This window comes from Antechinus flavipes, chromosome 2 (assembly GCF_016432865.1).
Source record: "Antechinus flavipes isolate AdamAnt ecotype Samford, QLD, Australia chromosome 2, AdamAnt_v2, whole genome shotgun sequence".
NCBI lineage: Eukaryota > Metazoa > Chordata > Mammalia > Dasyuromorphia > Dasyuridae > Antechinus > Antechinus flavipes.
This window is the reverse complement of record NC_067399.1, coordinates 511,307,564-511,326,049: the sequence shown is the minus strand read 5'-3', so window position 1 is coordinate 511,326,049 and position 18,486 is coordinate 511,307,564. Positions and strand designations below refer to the sequence as shown.

At 32.0% G+C, this 18,486-nt stretch overlaps 1 long non-coding RNA gene across 2 annotated transcripts; it reads left to right on the top strand.

Annotated features, from left to right (window-relative positions):
- Positions 1-691: 691 nt before the first annotated feature.
- LOC127547091 (uncharacterized) lies at positions 692-10,716 on the top strand. 2 transcript variants are annotated; one of them, XR_007950069.1, is made up of 5 exons: positions 692-792; positions 6,074-6,171; positions 8,584-8,685; positions 8,940-8,964; positions 10,560-10,716. It is a non-coding gene; the product is annotated as an uncharacterized LOC127547091 (long non-coding RNA). The 2 variants fall into 2 exon arrangements; XR_007950068.1 differs by lacking the exons at positions 692-792; positions 6,074-6,171 and having other exon boundaries at positions 8,535-8,685.
- Positions 10,717-18,486: the final 7,770 nt, after the last annotated feature.

Sequence of the window (18,486 nt, the reverse complement as noted above, 5' to 3'; positions counted from 1 at the left end):
TACTTCTGGCCATTGGCCTATATATGGCTAATGTAGTTGACCCGGAAAAATGGGCCAGGTAAAATATTGAGTTCAAACCTGAATAGATACCATGAAACTGAGCTCTACTGTTCATTTCTGAGATGGAGGATTTGAATATGGAATAAAAAACTATGGTAATTTTATCTTTATCCTTTCTTTCTGGTACCACATTCTGTTTCTTTTTCTTCATTTTTTTCATCTTTCTGTCTTCTATTCCTTCAAATCCCTTCTCTTTCCATATACTTTTCAGCAGAAGATGACTCTATTACTGAGAAGTTGGGAGGAAAATGAAATAGTTGATGTATCTATGACATCAGGCTTTATCAACTGATGACTCTCATATTCTATGGATCTAAGCACCAATTCTTAGAAGCCGTTATAGACCATTCTTGATCATTCCTAGTCATAGGTAGAGTTAGGTTCTTGCCTTCCTTACCAGTCAGTCTTTTCCTTATTGACTCCAATGTTTTGGCACTTGCTCTAACCATTCTTGGAATTTTGTATTTAAAAATTGAAATAAAACGTATATGATTATTATAGATAAATAAACACCTGTCTCTATGCTTGTAACAGAATGAAACCACTATCAAAGATATGGGCGATTTTTTAATGTCATCTCACTTCATGGCTCACTTTAGATTAATGGGAAGTGTTATTCCATTGCAATAGTACCTCACAGACCAAAGGAGAAAATGCCAGCTGGATGAAGCAGATTTCAAATCTCTTCCTTCAAAGTCAAAGAGAATGCAGATGTTGATACAGTAACACCAAGTGAGTACAACATTTGGAAATTCTGACAGAATTATGTGGTACTGTCTAGGTCTGAACTAATTATTTGCTAATTTGCACAGCATTTAAACTTGGGAAACTATATAATCCTATCTATTCATTTTCCAAATAAAAACTTGAGGGTCATAGAATTTTGGGAAGATCATTAAAGGAACAAGTAGCAGAAATAAGATTTCTTGATTTCTCAACTCTTGATTTAAAACTCTTTCACAATGTCACACTGAAGCATCAATTAATCAAGCTATTGATCAAACAATCAATCAATTAATAAACAAATTTTTATTAAATGCCTGCTTCATGCCAAGAACTATGGTAGATGCTGGGATTTAAAGACTGAAATTATTGAAATCTAACCTAAAGTATACATTCTCATGAAACAAGCAACATGAAAATGGACAAAGGCAGTTTAAAGTAAATATCAAGTAATTTAGAAGGGTGAGGCTCTGCCACCTGGGGAAAGAAGGAATAAAGAATGGTTTCATGTAGGAAGTGACACTTGAATTAAATTGTAAAGGAAACAAGAATTTGGAAAGGTGGAGAAAAGAGAGGGAATGTGTTCCACGAAGTAGTGACAGACTATAAGAACTTGATATTAAAAAGTTATCCATCTCCTTTGATACTGGTTTTCATTCTAATATAAGCATAGAGAGGCATTTATTTATCTATAATAATTATGTATCAAAATATCTAAATAATCAATGTTTTGAAGACAAAGACTTTGTTATTACTGATGGATTAGATAAAGAGAAACCAAAGGCAGAGATGTAAAGTAGGAGCCTATTGAAATGGTATTGGTACTAAGGGCCTGAAGTAGAACAGAGACTTAATAAAGATATATAGAGATAGAAACAATGAGATTCAATAAATATTTGGATAGTTGAGATGAGTGAGAGTGAGAAAAAAAGGATGATACAAGTTGTGAATTTAGATGACTCAAATAATGGTGATTCAAATAATACTAATAAGGAAAGGGGGTAGATTTAGAAGAAAAACAGTTGAGTTCTTTTAAAGAAATGTTAAGTTTAGGAATTTATGACCAAAGAAGAACTAGAGATCACTATTGACTACAAAATAGAAAATTTTGATTATATTAAATTAAAAAGTTTTTGTACAAACAAAACTAATGCAAACAAGATTAGAAGGGAAACAATAAACTGGGAAAACATTTTTACAGTCAAAGGTTCTGATAAAGGCCTCATTTCCAAAATATATAGAGAATTGACTGTATAAGAAATCAAGCCATTCTCCAATTGATAAATGGTCAAAGGATATGAACAGACAATTCTCAGACAAAGAAATTGAAACTATTTCTAGCCATATAAAAATATGCTCCAAGTCATTATTAATCAGAGAAATGCAAATTAAGACAACTTTGAGCTACCACTACACACCTGTCAGATTAGCTAGAATGACAGAAAAAGATAATGCGGAATGTTGGAGGAGATGTGGGAAAACAGGGACACTGATACATTGTTGATGGAATTGTGAATACATCCAGCCATTCTGGAGAGCAATTTGGAACTATGCTCAAAAAGTTATCAAACTGTGCATACCCTTTGATCCAACAGTGTTTCTACTGGGCTTATACCCTAAAGAGATACTAAAGAAGGGAAAGGGACTATATGTGCCAAAATGTTTGTGACAGCCCTGTTTGTAGTGGATCGAAGCTGGAAAATGAATGGATGCCCATCAATTGGAGAATGGTTGAGTAAATTATGGTATATGAATGTTATGGAATATTATTGTTCTATAAGGAATGACCAGCAGGATGAATACAGAGAGGACTGGCGAGACTTACATGAACTTAATGCTAAGTGAAAGGAGCAGAACCAGGAGATCATTATATACCTCAAAAATGATACTATATGATGATGTATTCTGATAGAAGTGGACTTCGTTGACAGAGAAGATCTAACTCAGTTTCAATTAATCAAGGATGGACAGAAGCAGCTACACTCAGAGAAAGAACACTGGGAAATGCATGTAAACCGCTTGCATTTTTGTCTTTCTTCCCAAGTTATTTATACCTTCTGAATCCAATTCTTCCTGTGCAACAAGAGAACTATTCAGTTCTGCACACATATATTGTACCTAGGATACACTGCGATATATTTAACTTGTATAGGATTGCTTGTCATCTGGGGGAGGGAGTGAAGGGAGGAAGGGGAAAAGTTGGAACAGAAGTGAGTGCAAGGGATAATGTTGTAAAAAAAATTACCCAGGCATGGGCTCTGTCAATAAAAAGTTATAAAAAAGAAATGTTAAGTTTGAGATGTCTACTGAACATTCAATTCTGGATGTCCATGATTATGTATTATACTATGCTTATGTATTCAGTATTACAGCCCTCAGGAAGACTAAATATATAGATCTATAAGTAATCTTCAAAGAGATGATCCTTAAACTCATGAGAATTGAAAGAATATAGAAAAGAAAAAGAAGATGAACCAGAACAAACTCATGATTAGTGGGTGTGACATAAATTCAATTAAGCAGTCTGAGAAGTTATCAGAACGACTGGAGAATCAATAAAGAGTAGGATCAGAAAAACCAAGAAAAACCGAGAAGGGACAGGAAAATCACGAGAAAATGATTAATAGAGCCAAATGTTGCAGAGAAATAAAAAAGAATGACCATTTGGAGAAGGCTATCAGATCTGGCAATTAGGCTATGAAATTGTGATTTTATTGAATATATTATAATGCATATGAATCACATAAAGTTCATGGAGCAAAATACACAAGAAGTATCAATTTTATTTTCTAGTTGGAAGAACATATGTCACCAAATTAATATCATACTCACTGCAACCATTATCCCTGAGCAATACAAAGTTAAAAGTAAATATCACGTAGACATAAATTTTTCTTCATGGAATAGAAACAAATCAAATATATAGAATGGCTCCTGCATTACAAGATTTTAATAGCAATAATGAAAGCTATATTTCTTTTACATACATATACACATATACGTGTGTATATACATATATGCATAAATGTAGTCAGTTATAAACTATATAACTATTTAAATAAATAGATAAAATAAGGAATCAAATCATACATAGTCTATGCTCCATACTTAAAAATTAGCTAACAGGAAAATCCAACAAAATAACAATAACATTTCTAATTTCTAATATCATCTTAATGTGTTTACCATATATTGTTCTTCTCATTTTCTTTAGAAAACTATAGTAATTTTATTTATATATTCATTATATGCATATTTTTTTCTGGTTCAGATTTCTTCACTTTGCACCTTTTCTTGTAAATCTCACTTTTTTACATTCTGCATATTTGTCTCTTTAAAGGACAATAATATTTCATTGAAAGATTGGAGATCTTGTTTTTACTCCTTATTACCTGCATTTCTTAAGCAAATATATCTCTTTGGGTTTTAATTTCTTCAATTGTCAAATGTGGAGATTAGAATAGCTGCTTTCCCAGGTCCCTTTCATTTATAAGTGCCAAGGTCCTTCAGTGACATGCCATAATTTGCTTATTCACCAACCATATGATCTAGAGGCTGATTGTTTTTTTCCTGAGCTCGTAGTTCTAAAGGTGTCCTTCAAAATCACCAGTTTCCTTTTGGAATATCAAGTAGCCATAGCTAAAAATTTGGATTTTTTTTCCCATACTGGGGGTCTGCATATCTTGAAATAAAAAAAGACAAAAGTCCTATCATACCAAGGAATGAATAATACATAAAAATGGCCTTTCGTCACCTCCCATTTTGGATTTCTTATTCTTACTACTCCATTATTTGAGGAAGAAGATTCATACTTTCATAGGCTGGAAAAGTTGTAGGAACCTGTCCCTGGTATACAAGGCAGAAGCCTAGATAGTGTAATTTTAAATTGCTCAAAACTATATTTTTAGATGATGCTGAGAATTGAAAAAATTGCACAGCAATGTCAAGGGTTGGTCATAAGTGGGGTCTTGAACATAGACAAAGGAGAATCAAGCCAATATAATTTACAGCTGGAAAGAATGCAAAAATTTGATAAGTCCAGTTGTTTTATTCTTACTTTTCTTCATGTGTAAAGTACAATCCATAGAGATCAGATGATTTCCAGTTAATATAAAAGCTGTAACTCAAATCTGTGTTTCTTGGCTACTAGTGCAGTATTTTTTCTGTTTTTTCATGATGTGAACATTAAGTGCCTATAATGACCTGTATGAATTAAACTTCTTCATACTGGTGATAGTAGAGATTACTGAGAGTCACCTACTTATGTACTTTTTATTGCCAGGTTAGTATATCTGGACACAGCAATCATGTATCTAAACTCTTTCTATCTAAGTAATGGAATGACTAGGGAGAAAATACAGACAGCATGGCATTACCTGTATGTATATGAAAGAATCCTTGTTAAGTTAACCATTCATTCATTCATTTATTCTTAAGTGTTTGCAATCATTGATACAGTAAGAATCCATTAAGTTATGTGTCCAAATGAGTCAATCCATCTACTAGAAACTGAATTTCTGCTCTCAGAACCATTTTCATAGGCTAAGGGAAGTGTAACAGAGAAGGGATAAGTCTGGGATATCTTCAGTGAACATTATTTCTTGGTGTTCTAATAGCTCTTTTCTTTGGAGTCATTAAGATAATGTTGATGGAATCCTCTCAAGATTTGAGAGAATCTGAACAGTTCAATGTCTTCTCCCATTTTCTTTAACTGAGGTTCAACTTTTTTAAAAAAATCTTCTTTTGGAACCAATTGTTAAATACAAATGGTTGCCTTTTGAATTCACATGGAAAGCTGGTTCTTTACCCAGTTCATCCTCACTTATGTGGGTATGATATGTGTCTGTTCCCATCTCTCCTAAGCAGGTTCATCTTTTAAAAGCTAAATGCAAGGGCCAGATCAAATGTGGGAATTCAATTTTCAATGGGCTATTAGCTTGTTGCTCTTTACTGTTACTATTCAAATAGAGGCTACATTATGGGGAAATGAAGAAAAAAGAAAATAAAAAAATCACATTCCGTTGAGTGATTTCAACACTTGTTCAAGAGGAAGAAGATAGAGGATGGATAAAATATAACTCTTCAGAGTTCCTGTGATAGCATGCTTTTGCTATTATTATTAAAACAAGATAACCAGTGCTTATGCTCTTGACTAGGATATTAATATTAATTCAACAAACATGTCCTAATTATCCACGGCATACAAAAGACTAATAGATACATGGTCATGTCTTTTACCTTAAATAGAAAATGGAAGCTTCACATTGCCACTAATTCTTTCCTTTTATAGATTTTGAAAGTAACTATTTTGTTATGGATGATACTATCAGAACTTCCTGATTTTATATTGTCAAGTTGGGAAGAATACTGGGGAATGGAAACTACTTGGTAAGTCTTCTGTCTACCTTAAAAACAACACTTGTTATTCTCTTAATTACTTTCTATATATGATTACTTTTAAAAGTTATTTGTTTTTTTTACATTTATTTTATATAGGATAGTATTAAACTATTATTATTATTTTGATTTCCAATTTTTCTGCTTCCCTCCCTTCCTGCCTCCCCAATAGGGCAATCAATCTGATATAGGTTATACATGTACAATTATATTAAACCTATTTCTATGTTAGTCATGTTGCAAAAAAAGAATCAGAATGGCAAACTCATGAGAAAGAAAAAAATAACCAAAAGAAGTGAAAACTTCTATTTATATTTAATCTCCATATTTATTTCTCTGGATGTGGATAACATTCCATCATGGATCTTTTCGAATTGTGTTTAATAATCATATTTCTGAGAAGAGCTAAGTTTATCAAAATTGGTCTTCTGCACAATATTGATATTATATACAATGTTCTCCTGGTTCTGCTCACTTCATTCAACAACAATTCATGTAAGTCTTTTCAGGTTTTTCTGAAATACACCTGCTCATCATTATCACAGAATAATAGTATTCCATTACATTTATATACCACAATTTATTTAGCCATTTCCCAATTGATGGGTATCCCCTTAAATTTCTAATTCTTTGCCACCATGAAGAAAGCTGCTATAAACATTTTTGTACATGTGAGTTCTTTTCCATTTTTAATTCTTTTCATTTCCATTTTAACTTCCATTTTAATCTCTTTGAGATCCAGACCTAAAGAGTATGCACAATTTTATAGCCTTTTGAACATAGTTTCAAATTGCTGTACAGAATTATTGGATAACTTCACAGCTCCACCAACAATGCATTAATGTTCCAATTTTTCTGCATCCTCTTGAACATTTATCATTTTTCTTTTCTGTTTTGTTAGCTAATCTAATATGTGAGAGATGGTACTTTATATTTCTTTTGTCAATAGTTACTTAGAAAGTTTTTTTCATAAAACTATAAGTGTCTTTAATTTCTTCATCTGAAAACTGCCTGTTCGTATCTTTTGATCATTTAGGGAATGATTTGTATTCTTATAAATATGATTGACTTCCTGATATATTTTAGAAATAAGGCCTTTATCAGAAACACTGACTGTAAAAATTGTTTCCCAGATTTCTGCTTCCCTTCTAATCTTGACTGCAATAGCTTTGGTTGTGCAAAACCTTTTTAATTTAATGTAATAAAAATTACTTATATTACATTTTCTTTTTTTCTTTATTAAACCTTTTTATTTTTCAAAACATATATATAGACAATTCTTCAACATCAGCCCTTGCAAAACCTCGTATTCCAATTTTCCCCTCCTTCCCCCACGTTCTTCTGGCAAGAAGTCCAATATATGTTAAACATGGTAGAAATATATGTTAAATCCATATATGCATGCATATTTATACAATTATCTTTCTGCACAAGAAAAGTCAAAACAAACCAGAAAAAAAGAGAAGCAAAATAAAATGCAAGCAAACAACAACAAAAAGAGTGAAAATGCTATGTTGTGAACGACACTCAGTTCCCATAGCCCTCTCTCTGGGTGTAGCTGACTCTCTTCCTCACTAAACAATTGGAACTGGTTTGAATAATCTCATTGTTGAAGGGATATCCTGCATTTTTTAATGTTCTCTATCTCCTATTTGGTCATAATTTTTTCTCTTCTCTGAGAAGATCTGAGAAGTAAATTATTCCTTGCTCTTCTAATTTGCTTATGGTATTACCCTTTATGTTTAATCATGTACCTATTTTGACCTTATCTTGTTAAAGGGTATATAACCTTAAATTTCTAGTTTTACTTCAAATGCTATCTCTGTAATATGGTTTTTGTCTTTAAGACCTTTAGCCTACATTTGCTTGTATGGAATTTTTCTTCTTCCTATTAAACTCATTATATTCAGTGAGCATGATCTTTATACTATTACCCAGGGCATGGATACAAATACGATCAAGAGTGATCCAGGACACATTTAAGAATTTTACCTATCCCAAGGAGTTATTCAGTCCCACTGATACTCATCTAAGATAACTGTCATGTCCACCATAAAGAGTATTATTCATTTTCTTTACTCTCAACAAGATACTGGATTTGGAACTAGAAAATATAGGTCTAAACACTCAAAGTCTTACTTAATACCTACATAACCTTGAATAAATCATTTTAATTCTCTAGGGTATGTGTGTGTCAATTTCCTCATTTGTAAAATGGTGGGGATAGAAGAAGTGAGTAACATTGAATCAGGTAATCTCTAATCTGTCTTCTAGATCTTAATTCCTAGGAACCTATAATTAGAAGTTATGAGTCAATCTAAGGCAATGAACCAAACATGGAGAATGATAAAGCCTCATGGATTTCCAGCCAACTCACTCATGTATCTATCTTTTTGGTTTCAGGAAGAAATAAATTTATGCCTAGAATATATAAAATGAAATTTGAGTCTAAAATCATGGCTTATGGTTTGCAAAGAAGTGATATTTATTTCTTCAGTGAAACAGGTAAGACTTTAATTTTCCTGCAATTTAAATTTTCTCCTTGACATTAAAAATGAAGTTAACTTTATTATTAGTTATTTTATTTTTAGTCAACTTATTTTTAAAATCTTTTAAAAATTACTTCCAGATGTCTCCCCATCACTACAATTGAAAATTATTTCTCATGAAAAAAATGAACTTCCCATATCCCCATACTTAACTCCACTTCTTTTTTGGACTCATTGGATTAACCAAAGTCTTTTTCTATCTCTCCTTAGAGAGATGTCCCAAAGAAATCATAAGGTGAGTCAACACATTGTTATTTATGCATTTTATCTAACATTGATGAAGAATGGGGAGTATTAAAATTTCATCCAGTCATCAGTCAGCATTTGGTGTGACTAGTTGTTATGAGCCAGAACTTGTAACAAGGTGTTAAGTCACTAGAATTGATAGAATCAATGCTTATGTTTATACCGTTGAGAGTTCACACATTAGCTCACACATTAATTCACAAATTTGGGAGATTTCAGGATACAGTATGAGATTCACAAGTTTACACCTCTCACAATCCCACTCTCCGAGGAAAAGTCAACCTTTGAGTTCACACCTCTAAAAGAGCATAAAAGGAGCTGAGTCAGTGGAGTCAGTGAGTTGAAGAGATTGAGAACAGTTGGGCAGAACTGGAGATTCAGAGGGAGCTGGAGGTGACAAAAGGCAAGTTGCAAGAGCTCTTGGAACCAAGGAGGGAGATAGGCCTCTAGGAAAACTAACCGGGCTATTTTGGAAGAAACAATAAAGGATTTTATCAGCTGGCTGCATTTGAGGTGATTATTGATCTGAACTGAAACAAAGGCTGCCAAGAAACCTGCTCCCAGAGAACTATCATATATTCGAGAAAAGAAGAGAACACTATAACTAGTTTGGATGTTCACTCCTGGGATAAAGCACACAGATTTACAATTATTCCATGAATACAAAGTTCATAAATTTGTATTAATAATTGGGTTATTATAGTGTAGCAGTAATATAGTAGAAAGACATTAAGATTTAGAATATGCAGATCTAAATTTTAATCTTGGCTGTTTAATCAACTGTTGAGTGACCTTAAGCAAATAATAATAATAACTAAGATTTGCATAGCACTTGCTACTTGTCAGGCAAAGTGATAAACATTTTACAAATATTAATCCTAACAACCACCTTGGTAGGTAGGTGTTATTACTATTCCCACTTTACAATTGATGAAATTGAGGTAAATAGAGGTGAAGTGATTTGCTTAGTATCATATAACTAGAATTATTTTTAAAGTTCTCCTCTCTAAATTAATATAATTTAAGCTATTTGTTTATAGAAGCAACATGGTATAGTTGAGGTAAAACATAAAACAACAACACAAAAAAATACAAATTCTAGTCAGAACACATTGATTCTAGTCCTATTTCTGCTAACTTAATCACTATGTAAACTTGGGTAAGTTATCTCCTCTTAGTCCTTCATGTATACATCTGTAAAATGAAGGTTTTTACAGATTAGATTTCCTCTATGGTCTTTTTTAGATCTAAAAATTCTTTATTCTAATGCTGTAGGAGGGAGGAAAAGGAATCACTTGTCAATTTCACTCTTGAGATGTTAGCAGCATGGATTGATTCCTCCTTTATCTAGGGCCCTGTATTAGGCCCCAGGTGTGCTTCAGAAACAATAGGGAAAAAATCCCTGCCTTTTAGAAACTTTCAATCTAGTTGGAAAAAAAAAAACATGGAGATGATAAAATAGAATCAAAGCACAAATAATTCCAAGAGAAAGTAGGAGAATATCTATTGTCTGGACTTCTATTTCCCAATCCTTGTCTTATTACCCCATTTCTAAGTTCTAATTTTGTGGTTCATATTTTCCAGGGGCTCTAAGAAAAAACATTTCAGTGGATTTTCTCCAGCTTGATTTCAAGATCTTTGATTCAAGCTTCTCCCATTCTACCTTATCTCATGTGTGGTTTTGGTACAGAGACTTCAAGGTTTTGAGCAATTGTTAACTAATAAATTGTGCAAAAACAAAGCTGTATACCTTTTAATCTCTTAAGTTATTGTGGAATAAATAAAGTGGAAAAGGCAGAGAACTAATTGCAATGCTAGAAAAAAACCACTTTTTTTTTTTTTTTTTTTTTTACAAACTGGGACACTTATTTCATATTTGTTGAACTTTAGAGATAATCATAGGAGGCAGTCTACAAAACATTTTGGAAGATTGCTCTATTTTCCATAATCCAAAAAAACTATTCTACTCACATGTAGACTGTAAACAAATTTAGCTCCATATTCATATTTTGATGCGAGGTTCGACAGATCTTTGTTATTTAATGCATAGTCAACCCTAAAGAATAGCTACCTCAATTTGCAGTATCTTAGTCTGTTGCAGCAAATCTGGGGCTTAGACACAAAGTAATGCCAAAAGCAATAGGTTTCTATCACAGTTTATAACTCTTACAAGAGAATGGAGAAAGCTGTACTTAGAAAATCAAGGGGCCATGATATGTTGGAACACAGACAAAGGATGAAGGATTTGACTGAATTGTCAAAAATAAGAGCAAAAAAATCAAGGTGGACCCTGTGAGAACACACTCTCAGGACTTGGCAATTCAGTTCATTCTTCTTAGTTTGATGAATAGGTTTTTGTCTTTTTATTCTTGAGCAGTTCAATTTTGAAGGTGAAGACCAGGAATTTTATAGAAAGAGATAGTTTCTTACCCATATATATCTAATTTGTTTTTCATTTATTATGTCATAGGCAGACAGATATTATTGATCAGCTAGATTCTCACCCTTGAAAAATAAGAAATATATGTAGGGCATTTTTCAATTACCAAAGATTCCAGAAAGTGGAAGGAGGAGGGCATAAGACAAGAAGAAGGCTGTCTGGAGAAGAGATGTTGTAAAGAAGCCTTAAATATCTTAGAAACTAGATCACTTTTGTTCTACCATTGTAAGTTTTAATATAATTTTCAGAATTGATAATTAACTGATTTTCAAGACTATATACTTAAATGCACATGTGCCTTTATATACATATTATATACCATCTTAACCCAAATCTGAAGCAATTTTTTTTCCTGAGGACTTTTCAAAATGAGAATATGTTTCTATCAAGTACCTTCAGTATGAATTCAGCAAATGCAATTCAATAAATATGTATTAAGCACCTACCACACAAGATCTAAAAGAGAAACATTCCTGAACTTCAATCTTCATTTTATAGTTGGTGATCTGTATTAAGAGGGACTTCGTGATCAGCACTTAGGAATAGATTACAAGATCCTAGAAATTGATATATGTCATTAAGATTTCAGATCATAAGACTAGAAATGTTAATTGAAAGTTATATAGAAGCAGGAAAAAATCAACAATGTCAAGGTCCATCCCTTCTATCTCTGAAATAACAAGTATATTCAACAAAGCTAGCCTCCAGTCCTAACTTCTTGCACTCTGGAGTTTACTGTAGGTCCCATTAATCAAATATATACTTCAGTAGGTCATTTCCTCAATGCTACACAAATTCAAAGTAAAGTTAAGTGTTCACTCTTGCCTCTTTCCCTCCACTGAAATAATTTTATGTGCCTCTTCATGTGATATAGTTTAAACATTTCTACTTCACCCTTCCCTTTTCTCTCAGAGATATTCTTTCTCATCCCTTGATTTTTAAAAAAAATCATCAAAATCAACTTATATCCACAGTTTTAAAACTATGTAAACTACTTCTGATTACCTTAATAAAAATATAGTTCTTGAGAATGACAAGTTTTACCTTTTTTGGGTAGGGATGGAAAAAAGTTAACCTTATTGAATAACATGTTTTTTTTTCCTTTTTAATGTTTCTTTTGAGTTTTGTATTTAAAAATCAATTTTCTTTTAGCTCTGATCTTTTCATTAGGAATGTTTGAAAGTTCCCTATTATACTGAATATCTCTTTCCCCCTCAAAGGATTACATTCAGTTTTGCTTAGTAGTTGATTTTTGCTCATTATTCAAATTATTTTGCCTTGTGGAATTGTTTATTTCTACCTTCCTGCAGTATTTTCAACTTGACCTGAGAAATCAGGAATTTGGGTACAGTATATTCAGTTTTCATTTTGAGATCCTTTTCAGGAGATGATTGGTATATCCTTTCAATCTCTATTGCACCCTCTGATTCTAGAATATTAGGGGAATTTTCTTTGATAATTTCTTGAAGGATGATATTTAGACTTTTTTTTTTTTAAAAAATCATGCCATTCAAGTAGTCCAATAGTTTTTTAAAAATATCTCTCCTGGATCTATTTTTCAAGTCAGCTGTTTTTCCAATGAGATATTTCAATTTTTCTTCTAATTTTTTTTTATTTTTTTAATTTTGTTTTATTGTTTTTGATGTCCAAGAGAGTGATTGGCTTCCACTTTCCCAATTCTAATTTTAAAGGAATTATTTTCCTTAATGACCTTTTGCTCCTCCTTTTCCATTTGTCTAATTCTACTTTTTAAGGAATTGTTTTCTTCAGTGTATTTTTGCATATCCTTTTCCATTTTTTGTGTTTTCTTCTAATCTGTTGATTCTTTTTTCATGATTCTTTTGCATCATTTTCATTCCCCCCCAATTTTTTTTCCTTGCCTATTTGATCTTAAAAATCCTTTTTGCACTCTTCCAAGAGTTCATTTTTTTGGGTAGCCTGAGACCAATTCACATCTTTGAGGCTTCACATTTACTTCTTTTGACATTATAGACTTCTGAGTTTGTGTTTTGGTTTTCCTATCACCATAGTGACAGTGACAGGAATGTCTATGGTCAGGTTCTTTTCCATTTTAACTGCTTTAATTTTTAATTTAAAATACTATTTTTCCCCAGTTACATGTAAAATCATTTTTACATTTGTTTTTAAAACTTTGAGTTACAAATTATTTTTTCCTTCCTCTCACCCACTCTCTTCTCCCCCACTGAAAAGTGACATGTAAAGATATGCAAAATATTTCCATAAGTGAAAAAAAAATGTAGATTCTTTTCCCTCCTCTACATCACACACACACACACACACACACACACACACACACACACATACATACACACACACACACACACACACACACACAAAATCAGGTTTTTTTTAGTTTATGTTTTATTTTTCAGCCTATTTTGTGTTTAATTTGGGCTCTGCTACTTTGTTGGAGGGGGTATTTTCCCAAGTTTCAGGAATGTAGATATATGACCTGGTTACTAACCTATGCTGATACCTCACCACTAGACTGACCTAGGGTTGTAGGACCTTGAAGCTGGTCTGAGTCAGAGACTAGGGGTCATGAGGCTTTCTTATATTTAACTTATTATGTGAAACTCAAAACTCCCATTTTTCTTGAATATAATCCTAAAAGTCCTTATATTATTTTTAATAATCTCTAATATTTATCTGAATTATAATTTATTAACTAAGTTTTTTGAAACTCTGAAAATAGTTGCATACAAATGAACTGATGGAGCACAATGTCCTGTAGTGGGCAATTAATTCATTGAAAGCCTTGTCTTAAAATAAATCTTTAGGGCATTTAATGAAAGGTAGTTCTTTCTCAGATCTTCAGAACAGTCTGTGTCTCTCCTCAGCTTTTTATTTGATCTCCACAAGTTGATTTTATCTGTTCCATTGCACAAATGTTCTTTTTTTGTTCCTTTCAGAAACCAAAATGTCCACATAAGAATAGTGGTAATACTTTTGATGAATATCTGCCTGAAATATTGCCTTTTGCTTTTTTGCACTGTATTTGGAAAAACCTCAAACCTCAGGGGTTTCTATACAGGTACATCTAACAAGATTTTTAAAGAACATTTTTATTGTTTTTCTACTTGATTCATTTCCATATTTAGCAATGTAATCTTAAATTGTAAAAAATTAGATAATAATTTTTGAAGTTAAAGGTGTGGTAAGCATATTTGGTTAATAGAGAGATGGTGAAATTTGTCTTTTTTTTCTGGCTCACTGAACATCCCGTTCTAGTTAGTATACTAAGTCTATAATTAATTAGTATAAAGAAACAATAGCAGAATGTTAGTTTGAGAAGGGAAAACTTGGCTATTTACAGACTGTCCTATAGATAAAGAAAACTTAACAGTTTTTTGTATCTCATAAATTAATTGAAAGTTACATCCTGAGACTATGTACTAAATCAAAACAAAAGCTAATTAGGCCGTAGTGTAAGGGCCCTTTGATCCTACTAACTGCCTGTGATTTGTAAGCCTCAGATAAATTCTAGATGTCCACAATAAGACAGATACACTGATAATTTTGAAGTTATGTGGGTATATTAATGAACTAACTTCATGATAGCATGGACAAGAATTAAGCTGTCTCCCAACAAAATAGTATCATAATAAAATGCCCAAATTCTGCCCCAAGACCTTTTCCATCTCCATCTGGGTGCATATTGCCTCAATGCACCTAGTCCATCCAAACACAGTTATATAAGTGTTGCTTTGTCCCTGTCCCCTCCCCATTCTCTTTCTCAACTGTGGGCATCCTTCTATCTGCCCCATCCTTGTCCCCATACTATCTGTACCACTATGCCATTTTCCTCTAAACTTTCTCAACTTTCTCTGCCTTATTAAAGCATGATTTAAATATTACTTCCCCTTGCCATCATTGTCTTTTCCAGTGGGTATTCAAAGAACCAGGCACATCTGTACTTACTCAATCCAGAGGTACCTTCTCATGGTTCTATTTCTTTATTCAAATGCTAATTGCATGAATATTAACAATTCACACTTCAAGTTGCATTAACAATTAAGTATATGAAGTCAGGATGGCAGGGTGAGAATTTGGCAGCTTTGTCTCAGCTTTCCTAAAATCATTTCCACAATAATCCTAAAAGTGTGCAAAACTGAATTCTGAGTGGTAAAGCCAAAAAAAAAGTCATAGTGAGTCATTTTCAGTCTTGGGCACCCTAAAACAATAGAGAACTCTTCAGACTTCATATTTCAAAAAACTGATATCAGAACCAGAGGCAAAGTAGAAAAGGAAAGAATCCACTAATCATCTTCTGAAAGAAATCCCAAAATGAAAATTTCTAGGAATATTATAAACAAAATTCAGAGCTCTTAAATCAAAGAGAAAATATTTCAAGAAGTCATAAAAATTTAAATATTATGTAGTTAGGATCATACAAGATTTAACATTTGCCAATATAAAAGAGTAGAGGGTTTCGAATATCATATTCCAGAAAACAAAGAAAATAGGATTATATCTAAGAATAACCTAGTTAGCAAAATTGAATATAACTCTACAGGGGAAATCATATATATATATATATATATATACATACATATATTTAATAAAATTAGGGATTTTCAGGCATTCCTGATGAAAGACCAGAGCTAACAGTAAAACATAAAAAATTAAGCAAGAAAGAGTATCATAAAAGACTACATACACAAGGATAAACCAACAATAGCTAATAAATAAAACCAGGATTTGTACTATAAAAATACTAAAATAGATAACCATTGATCAGTTTGATTTTTTTTTTAAAAAGGAAACCAAATGAGTTGCTGAGACCAAAAATGAAAAGAGTAAATATACGTTTAGTGAAAACAAAATAAAAGCAATTATCAAGGGCTCTCTTGACTAATTATATTCCAATAAAAGTGACAATCTAAATCAAATGGATGAACAAAAGTATTTACAAAAATATGAATAAATAATAATGAATAAAAATACAAATTACCCAGAATGACAGAAGAGAAAATATTTAAGTAGCACTAACTTAGAAAGAGAAATTTAACAGGTCATAAATAAGTTTTTAAAGAAAAAAATCCCCACGACTGGGTGGATTTGCAAATACATCCTGAACATTTAAGGAACAATTAATTTCAATAGTATATAGGCTGTCTGAAAAAAAAAAGGTAAAAAGAGTCATGCCAAAATTATTCTATAACACAAATGTGGATTTGATACCTAAACCAGGGAAAGCAAAAAAAACAGAGGAAGAAAAACATAGACTAATTTCCTTAATAAATAGAATTCTTGAGAAAATAAGTGAGAAAACGACTCTATATCCTTGCCCACCTAGGTGTAGGATTGTGACTACCATGCCCACTATTTCTACATCTATTTGTCACTGCCCCATCACCACAGGACATCAAGGTAGATAAAATAATAAAATAGGAAGATAATGAAATAGTAAAATAATAACATGGTCAAATAACTAGTCAAAGAGATGTAGACCAATTGTAGACTAACATCTCACATCATATAACAAGTTAATATCAAGTGCATATGAGATTTAAACATAAAGGGTGATACCATAAACAAATTAGGAGAGCATGGAATAGTTTACATGTCAGATATATGGATAAGGGAAGACTTTAGGACCAAACATTACATTTTGTTTTTACATTACATTCTATAACACAAATGTGGATTTGATACCTAAACATTACATTATAGAATGTATTACAAAATGTTTTTACAAAGTTTTTCTTTTTTCTGGTTATACATGTACATTGATTTTTTAAAAATACACATTTCTTTATACCTCATGTTGAAAGAAAATTCAGAACAAAAAGGAAAAACTAAAAGAGGAAAAAAACAGAAGAAAAAAGGGAAAAAGGTGAACATGACACATGTTGATTTATATTTATTCTTCTTAGTTCTTTCTCTGCATGCAGATGGCATTTTCTATCCAAACTTTGTTGGGATTGTCTTGGATCACTAAACCACTGAGAACCAAGTCTTTCCTTGTTTATCATTGTAAAATCTTGCTGTTATTGTGTACACTGTATAATTTGTTCTACTTCATCAGTTTGTGTAAATCTTTCCAGGCCTTTCTGGAATCAGCTTGTTCATCATTTTTATAAAACCATAACATTCCATCACTTTCATATATCATAACTTATTCAGCCATTCCCCAATTGATGGGCATCCATTTATTTTCCAATACCAATATTTCCAAATCGCTCCCCAGAATAGTTAGATCAGTTCACAACTCCACCAACAGGGCATTAGTGTCCCAGTTTTCTCATATCTTCTCCAACATTCATTGCTTTCCTTTTTTTGTCATATTGGCAAATCTGATAAGGGTCTAATCTAATCTAATTAATTTGCATTTTTTCTAATCAAAAGTGATTTAGAAAACTTTTTCATATGTCTATGAAAACTGCATGTTCATATCTTTTGACTATTTATCAATGAGGGATGGATAATATTCTTATATTTTCAACTCAATTCTCTATAAACTTGACAAATGAAGCCTTTATCAGAGACACTTGTTGTAAAGATTGTTTCCCAGATTTCTGTTTTCCTCCTAATCTTGGTTGCATTGGTTTTGTTTGTACAAAAGCTTTTAAATTTATTTTAACCAAAATTATATCTTTTGCATTTTTTCATGCTATCTCTTATTTGGTTATGAAATTTTCTCCTTTCTGTAGATTTGAGAGGTAGAATATTTCTTGTTCTGTTAATTTGCTTATGTTATCATTCTTTATGTCTAAATCATGCACCCATTTTGATTTTATTTTGCTATGTGGTCTAAGATGCTGGTCTATACCTGATTTGTACCCTATTGTTTACCAGTTTCCCCAGAAGTTTTTGTCAAATAGTGAATTCTTATCCTCAAAGCTGGAGTCTTTGGTTTATCAAATACCAAATTACTAAGGTCATTTACTATTGTTTCTGGTATATTCAGTATATCCCACTGATCCCACTCTATTTCTTAGCCAGTACCAATTAATTTTGATGATTACTGCTTTCTAGTATAATTTAAGATCTGGTATTGCTAAGCCACCTTTTTTATAATTTTTTCATTAATTCCCTTGATATTCT